This window comes from Sabethes cyaneus, chromosome 3 (genome assembly GCF_943734655.1).
Source record: "Sabethes cyaneus chromosome 3, idSabCyanKW18_F2, whole genome shotgun sequence".
In the NCBI taxonomy this organism is placed as follows: Eukaryota; Metazoa; Arthropoda; class Insecta; order Diptera; family Culicidae; genus Sabethes; species Sabethes cyaneus.
In genome coordinates, this window is record NC_071355.1 from 77,316,441 (window position 1) to 77,325,676 (window position 9,236).

At 36.4% G+C, this 9,236-nt stretch overlaps 1 pseudogene; it reads right to left on the reverse strand.

The window, feature by feature from the left end:
- Positions 1-1,105: 1,105 nt before the first annotated feature.
- Positions 1,106-6,696, reverse strand: LOC128743790 (NADPH oxidase 4-like; annotated as a pseudogene).
- Positions 6,697-9,236: the final 2,540 nt, after the last annotated feature.

Consider the following 9,236-nt stretch of genomic DNA (forward strand, 5'->3'; position numbering starts at 1 on the left):
GTTTCCCTGCAAGATAACGCTGCGATTCACATCTGAAAACTGACAAAACAGTGGTTTGCTGATAAAGAAATCGACATTGGCGGCCTGCCTTGTCTCCTCATCTGAATTCGGATTCGGTGAGTAAGCATCAAAATGCATCTAAGGTCTGTCTACTTGTTACTGAAAACTTTTGCTCAGCGGAAGCAATCTACGCCAGGCTAAAAGCAGGGAATTGGTCTAAAATCCGTGCGTCTTATTCCAAATGTTTAATAAGCAGAGGTTCAAAAAAGTAACGTTCGAACAGTGGCTGTTAGCGGTAATGATTCATTACCGCTAACAGCCACTGTCCGAACGTTATTTTTTTGAACCTCTGCTTATTAAACATTTGGACTAATGAACTCGGAGTTGTTGAAGAGTTCATATTCATATCGATAACAACACGAGTAAAAAGATTCAACGACGCATTCAGACTAGAACTCGGGTCTCCTTTACTCATCGAAAGACATTTAGATCAAGGAGTATACACCTGGCAAAATTTGGCGGTTGTGATGGACTGGCTACGTCACGAGAATGCCGGATGACATCTGTTCTTTTTAAGGAAGCCACCGGTACCAGGAAATAGAACCCCCAATTGTGCTGGATGCCTAGACTAGATCAAAGATCACTTACAAGTATCGAGGCGCTCAAGGAATAATCCAGAACCGAGTGGAGTGGAGACGAGCTCTTGATACAGTTGGAGCCAGCCCGCTTCTAATCCACTGAGGAAGATGCGTACATTTTACCAGGTTTCACCTAGTAAGTGGGTAGTTCGCTAAAATAGCGCTCTTCATGCAACCGACTGTCAAAACCCCCTTCTTTAAGACAGAAATAGCTTACCTTTGACAAATTTATTAATTCCTTAAGTTAATGACCACTCTTTCCAGGCCGCCATGGTAAGGTTTGATGGAAAATATGGTTCGTTTGATAAAATTAGTAAAACATAGAATTAACCTTTACGTCAAATCTTTCACTCAACACAATTTGTCCGAATTGGTCCAATTTATTATGCACTACTATCTACATACAAAATTATTGGAATCACTAGATGTGTAATCTAGCAAAACTCTATCCAAACGAGTCGGCTACTTTATCCAAAACCAGCATGAAGGTGAGTAATTTTACAAGCGTGCTTCCCGTATTGGCGGCAGAAAATTTTAATATCCTTTGTTAAACTCTTCGGACCACAGCTAAAAACAGTTACTGCTTTCCTGATAACGAAAAACGATTTCACCGTCAGATTGTTATACGAGTATTACAATGTTAGTATACTTACTTCGGGTATAATGTAATCAGTTCTAAAAACAACTCCTCCCAGACTGGGCGACCTCTGTAGATGCGGGCTTTCAAAGTAGGATAGTCAGTGAAGTACTCCTCAACTAAATTTTGATTGTAATTTTCTGTCCAAAAAAACTTCAACGTGAACCGATCGGGTTTGTTTTGCTTCCAGAACTGTAAATTATATTTAGCCTTTAGTCAACTATTTATTTTTAATTGCTGCCAGCTTACCCGCTCTTGCAGCTTAGTGATGTCATCTGCAAACCAAGTGAACATCTCTGCATTTTTTACAATCCAAATTAGATGAACTCGAGAAGGATATCGAGGACTATAATTTCTATAAATGTAAAACAAAATAAATTTAACCTTTCACATTTTTAAAATTTTCAACCTTACAGTAAGTGTCTTATCAATCCGGCGAATGGTGTTATGCCTGCTCCTGCGCCAATATAGACAATGCGTTTACACTTGAGCATACTAGCCATGTGTGACGGGTACGGTCCATCAATGAAAAAATTTATTTTGCTGCTGTGGTCAATTTCGGCACAGTTCTGCTGTTTGAAGCGCTCTTTGTTCAGCACTGTCTCATAGAGTTTACACGTCCAATCACCTCGGTCGGAAATCGCTAATGAAATAGAATTATGAACGGCTGTTGGAAACTTTTATGGAATGTTAATTGCTTGTTATATTTAAGACAATTGCTAATATTTAACCTACATCGATTACAGTAAACGGATGCCATTCTATGGCTGAAATAACAGGACACTGAAGCAGTACATATTGACCTGGTTTAATGACCAACCGCTTGTCCCGAATAAATTGCAACTTAAGATAGATGCCCCTCCCTGGGAGAACGTAAGCTTGCAAGGTAGTAACCTTCCTGGTCTCTGAGTGAATGGTTAGATACCGGTATGTAACGTCTAGGATATATACTGAAAGTCCTAGTAGTGGCCATATCCATGCCTAAAACGTTAAATGGCAGCTTAAAATAGTATTAAATGCAAAAAGTATGCAATTTTTGGATGATTTTTTTCTTGGAATCAAATACAAATGGAATTTTAAAATATGCCAACCATTTTTTCATCTCCACCAAAAATAGGATTTTCGTTACAGATCGCTTGCAGAACCGAATCATTTCGAAAAACTCGTTCGTCTATTTTATCACAGCCATTCGGATGAGCTTTTAGATTGGTCTGATGTTTGATAACGTTACTGAAAAAACAATTGTGCAGCATTGTCATGTTACGTATTTGTATTTAAAGGCAACTGGGATCCTACCTCAGGGGATGGTAAAACATCATTCCATAGACCAGCAAGAACAAGTGATGTGATGTTAGAAAACTGTTGTAGAAACGATCTCGCATCTGACGGCTTGAAAAGTATGCTATTACGAATAGTGAAACCAACATAACGCAACCGGAGAATCCCGTTGGAGTGGCTAACAGCAATCGAAGCATACTCTATTGTTAATGAAAACAAACAAATCGTCTCAGTTAATTTATTTTTCGATACACAACTGTTAAAGGTTAGCTAACTTACATCATCCTTTCCGGTAGCCCAGCTTAGGTTCTTGAGATTGACATCATAGTGTTCAATAAAATTATAGATATTTATCACGTGCGCCAGGGTATGTATTGCTATAAGAAGTGTAGATGAAAATTAAATCTTGCTACAGTGTTTTGCTACTTACATCCTACTACGATTAATCCAACACCAAGCGCCAGGTGCATGACTTTCACTTTTTCCAGATAAAATACCAACAGCCGCACGGACCAGCGACCAAATAAAGCATTCAGCAGAACATTAAGTGATCGGCATACTGGAATGGTGATCAGTACCATGCTGAGATTCAGTACCGAAGCCGTTGCACGGGATATACATAGACCATTCTGCCGGATTAGGAGTTTGGAAAATCATTTTCAATAATTTTATGGTAGAAAATATCGCAAGAAATGAATAAGCACTAGAATCAGGAAGCATTTTAATCAATATGACAGATTTTTCGATAGATTGGTGTAAAAATATATTGATAATCGAGCAGGAAATCATTGATTTTTTTCGTGAAGCTCTCATTTTTAGATTTCTTGGAATGATACTCTACCTTCCCGTGAGATGTAATTCTACGTCAAAAAGTGTTTGTTTTGGGCATTTTTCAATACTGTCAAAATTTCATGTAATTTTGCAGATGGGATTAGTTTACGGACTTATTTATGAAAACAATATTTATAAAATCCTAGGTCTCTTATTTCCCCAGAAAACTCCTGGTAAAGTTTTCCGTTCATAACTAAGCAATTTTCGTTGCAACGACTGCAACGGCTTCTACTGATACGAGGTCTTCGAATATTGAAACTTTTGTACTTTTGATTGGCTGAAAATGGTTAAAAAATGAGAATTTTAAATTCAAAAACTCGAAACAGTGGACCCAACGGGACGGATATTTTTACTAAGTCGAATTTTTAGCAAATCTTTAGATCTATATGATATATCCTAAATTTGTAATTAAACATTTAACCAATGACATGGTTCTGCAAAGAAAATGAACAGGGTTTTCAAATGAAGAGAAAATTTGTTTGGTGGTCATCTTGGATTTGTGCGCCGATTTCGCTTGTTTTAAACTATTTACACCTTGATTTCCGCTTATACAACTTTATAGAGGACTTTGGATTAAAAAAAATGTAATTTTGGTTAAACGTTCACTTTTGACAGCAGTCGAATATGATCACATTTGAATTAACAATTTTAACTGTAATCCTAGGCGTTAGTGTTAATTTGTGGTTTCGAATATACTTACTCCAAGAATTTTTTTTAGGTAGTAATACTTTGGTTCGTGGTGATAGTTGGAAAAAGCTTTACAAAAAACAACAAAATTGAATCCAATCCAAATAAACTGAAAAAATAGGAATGAAATTCTCGTTGGATTACATTACGTAAATAGTTTTGGTTTTACGTAAATAGTTTGATTATTGTAATAAGTATTTAGTTTCCCAGACAAAACAAAAGCCGAGCTATGAAAGATGTTCAACTATATGTAGCAGAAATCATTTTAGCTTGAGGTTTAATGTGTGTCTCGATTAGCTGTAAGAATCTCCATTGGTTTTGAACGAATGGAGGCGCCAGGTTTTCAGTGAAAATCTATCCTATGAATATCCTATTGGAAATTGAGCTTTATACATTTAGTTTTGCTATAAATTTTATTTATTTATAGTTTGCATGTTTGAGCCAAAAATATATTAAAATTAAGAGAAAATTAGCAATCATTAACTTTTCGTCGGAAAGACCAATTTCAGAAGCGGGTTTTGGGCCCAAAAGTGGGCTTCTGTTTTTAGAGATATAGAGTAGGGCGGGGCATAAGTGCGATGTTTGAAGTTGTCATCAATTTTCGCGAGATATAAAGAAGAACAACAACAAAATATATTTTATAGTGATGCAGCTACTCAATGTCTTTACATTCAACTATAAATCATCTGGAATAATAGTGTTATCGAAAATAAATTCTTCATTCTTCTGAACCAGTGCCGATTCGCACTTTTACCCCACTAGCGGGGTAAAAGTTCGATTACCGCGGGGCAAAAGTGCGAAGCTCGAATCCATGAAATTAACACAGCAGTAGCTAACAAAACCATATTATCGTCAATCTGCGGTATGTTTCGGTAAGGAATATTCTCAATTTACACCTTTCCTATTTTTCGCTGGTGTATTGCAGCCTCCGACAGATCGAAACTTTCCCAAACGTTTGTTTTATGTTTCATCAGCGGAAAAACATTGTTTTCCTTCGACCAACATCTGTAGAGCACAGTTTTCTGCAGATCTTCCATTTCTAGTATCTGTAATATAGTGCCAAAAGCTGTATATAACATATACCGTGAATCGCACCTTTACTCCGCTAGGCGCTTGACGGGGTTTGATTAAATTATGGAAAAGCGAAATATATTTTGTAAACTCTTTTCACCGTATTTTCAAAACAGATATGCGAGTGATGTAAAACAGTGCTACAACAGTGCTGTTGATATCGCATTACCCGTATAACAAAAAATTACATCAAAACCGCCCTAAAATAACATTGGCACATAACTCAGCAACTATGCTTCGTAAGCAACCAAAGTTTACGTTAGATTCAAGCAGTCAAAGTAGTCACCCATTAATGCCAATGTAGTCAATTTACTCGAATCTGGACCGATAAATCATTAAATCGCATCCTTACTCTATAACAAAGGTAAAAATGTAGTTTCAACCACATTTATGATTGTTTTACGCGCAAACAGAAATTTCATTTCGTTTCAAACTGATATGTATGATTGAAATGAAAATATTTCCATCGAAAACTCAATTTGACAATACTTTACTTTTAATTCAAAACTGTTATTTTCTTGATTCAAATAGAATTTCGTTTCGAAACAAAAATATTTTTAGGTTGTTATAAAAATTTCGTTTGAAACAAACGAATTTTTTCGCTTCGTGATAGAAACGAAACCTTTCCCCGAACAACCCCGTTGAGAATCGCGGCTATAACGCTGACGGACGAACAGCGTCGCCCGCAGTACCTTACAAGTCACAGGACTTGCATAGTGTCGTCGTCCCGTCAGTAAAATGAGTTAGATTCTCGATTCATGAATCGAACTTTTGCCCCGCTAGGCGCTTGACGGGGTTTGATTAAATTATGGAAAAGTAACATATATTTTGTAAATTCTTCTCACCGCAATTTCAAGAGAGATATCTGAGTGATGTAAAACGCTGCTACAATTTGTGAATAAGTAATATCCTCCTGTTGATATCGTATTTGCCGTACAACGAAATATTACATCAAAACCGTTCTAAAATAACTTTCACCCATAACTCAGCAACTATGATTCGTAAACAACAAATGTTTATGATGGATTTAAGCTGTCAAAGTACTCACCCATTCATGCCAATGTAGTCAATTTACTCGGAATCCGCACTGATAAATCATTGAATCGCACTCTTACCCGCATCGTACTTTTACCCCTCCTTACTCTATTCACTGCATTCTTTTAGCCAATCTGAACACAAACATCACGAACAGAATTTTTGTTTCAAACCAAAAAAAAAAAAAATTGAAATTTACAGAGTCAATAACGACTTATTTCTTCTAAATCCATAATTTTGCTTGGTCGATTTTAGTTTGTTGAATAAAAAATAAAAGGTAATATTGAATACAGGCAAAAAAGTGAAAGTGAAAAACAAAAGGTAATACTGAATACTGACTCGCACGTTTACTAATCGAAATAATTAAAATTAAAACAAGAGTATGCTTAAAAATTGATGTTACAATTGTTATTTACATAGACCGATGATGCGTATTGATTGTCATTCATTACTCACCGCTAGAAAATATTTAAACATAAAATTTCTTGTTGAGTGGTAAACTTTTGCTGTACTTTCCATTTTTGGTTGAAAGAAGTTATGTTAACCGCGTAGAGCTATTATACTCGTTGAACTAACCAAAAACTGTAGACAAACAGGCTCTGCATGCATCAACTTTCGAAAATCTGTCCAGCTTATACGGTCTTCCATGAATGAACACTGTTATCGATCTAAATTAGAAATGACGATTGATCGGCACCAGCTCATGGAGGGCAAAACATTTGCGAATGGCCGCTGTTTATAATGTACATCAATCTTCACCGTTGCCGGTGTCAGTGAATCTCACATTTATACTGAGTCATACGCACTGTGGAAGCACATGTGTCACAGTTTATATATTTGCTTACATTACCCAATTCTTCTCTGTCTGGTTTTCGAATTCCACTAATGGAAAGTGAACTTCACTGAGTTCAAGCATAATCGTTTTGAGAGCACTCTTTTAGCATTTCATTTGGATTTATAATTCGCGTATTTGGCCGCAACAATACTGGGCGTCTTGTGTTGTTTATCACGTTACTGCTTTACAGTTCATTGGACATCGCAAGGAAAATATATCAATCGGTATTACTACGGTATTAATAAGGGGAAATAAATGACTATACATTTTTTTAAAATATATCGCAGTTTTTTATTTCAAATTTTGACTCTACGAACATTTTCGCTGATTTTGATACTAATTTTGTAATGACACGACCACGGGAAGTGGATGGGATACGAAATGGGGAAGGCAACTAGAAAAAGGCGCCCAATATAGCTTTAGCCATCCCAAGCCCCTACCTAGCTCCTCCACGTGGCCATACCTGGAAATACTTCAATTTGTATAATTGAGTAACCAAGCTAGGAGGTGCGGGGTCGTGTAGTTTTCAGTTCCTAACTTTACAACTGTAGTTTTAGGCAACCATTGAACCACACGACTTTATTTTCAAGTGTTATATTATTTAAACTAATATTTTTGGTATACTAAACTATTTTCAGAAAGCGAAATAAAACGCCATATCCTTGGCCAATTGCTGCCTGGCTTCTGGGATAAATGCCATTAGTTCATCCCCGAGGGTCCGGAGACTTAACCTTTATTTGCAAAGATACTCTCAATTTCTGTAAATAAATCATTATCTGTATGGTAAGCGTTTGGTACGGGAGGTCTACGCTCTCTTCCTTCCCCTTGATTACAAGAAATTTAATGGAATTAGGTAAGGGTAAGCGGGGCAAGACCGCCCGCCTAAGCAAAAACACCTGTATAAAAAAAAGTTGTAGCTCAATTTCTAATTTATCTGCTTTAAATGAACAATTGATCTATTACCTACATATAAAAAATAAAAACATAAATATCTGTAATGATTTTCTATTTATTATTGCGATTTGGAAACACGTCCAAAAAATAGAGTATTTTTTCCATGCGGGGTGAAACACGCCCACTAACGGGGTAAAACCGCCATAGCGTATAACTTTAACAATATTCAACCGATTTGAATGAAACTGGTGGCATTGGATTCATGAGTTTATCTAATTTAAACGAATTGAATCAGTTTGCTATCAAACAATACATAGTTCCCCGAGATTCGCAAGTTCGAAAGAGTGTCCGGCAACCACTCGTATTGGAAGAATATCAGTAATATAGGTACCAACAGTCTTGAAATTGATACCGTGTAGTTTCCTTAGACAACAAGATGGATCGGCTTAGGCATCCTGGAGTCAATCTTTAAGGACTAGAGAGGATCTAAGATAAAATATAACAATATGGGTATTAAAGTTCCTGGAATTGATCCGGTAGGTCATTTTTTGACATGTCAAATTGTTCTGATTGATAAAGCAGATACATATTACTTTTCCATTGCTAAGATAATTTGCTATATTTTCATAAAAAATATGTTTATTCCATGTTATTTGTTCCAAGAGGGAGGAATTATTAAAAAAAGCTATATCCGAGAAAACAAAAAAATGTCCATAGCGCCCGCAGCGAAAATTGGCGATTTAGATTTTTCCAAACAGTCCACCAGCTATAAACTAAGCACATTTATATTGTTTTATGTAAATCTGAGATCCTTTGGTCCAAACTATGCAATTATTTTAAAAATCTCCTTATCGCACTAGCATTATACACGACGGTCTTGCGCCGTTCGTTGTGGGCGGTTTTACCCCCAAATGACCGATTAGCACATTTCACTATTTATTTCAACAAAACTGCATGAACAGTTACCTAATTTAGGTACTGTCGGATGAAGACAGGATCAGAGAAGCGATGTGGGTTGGATTTACTGAAAGTTTTAACGTTTTGAAGAAAATAAACCCTAAGTTCTGCGAGAACAAAGTTATAAAAAACGAAACGATTATAACGAAAAATCTATTTTTATTTATTTCTCCGATAGTTTATACGATATTGCTGTACAAGGTATTGTAAAATATTGCGTACGCATTCAGTAATATGACTGTCATCAACATTTAACACCAATTTGAGCAAGGCCCTGTAAAACCATGGTGGGCGGTTTTACCCCGGCGGGCGTTGTTACCCCGTTTACCCTTATTATTTCTGGTTCCACTTTATTCCTGGGAATTCTCTCTGC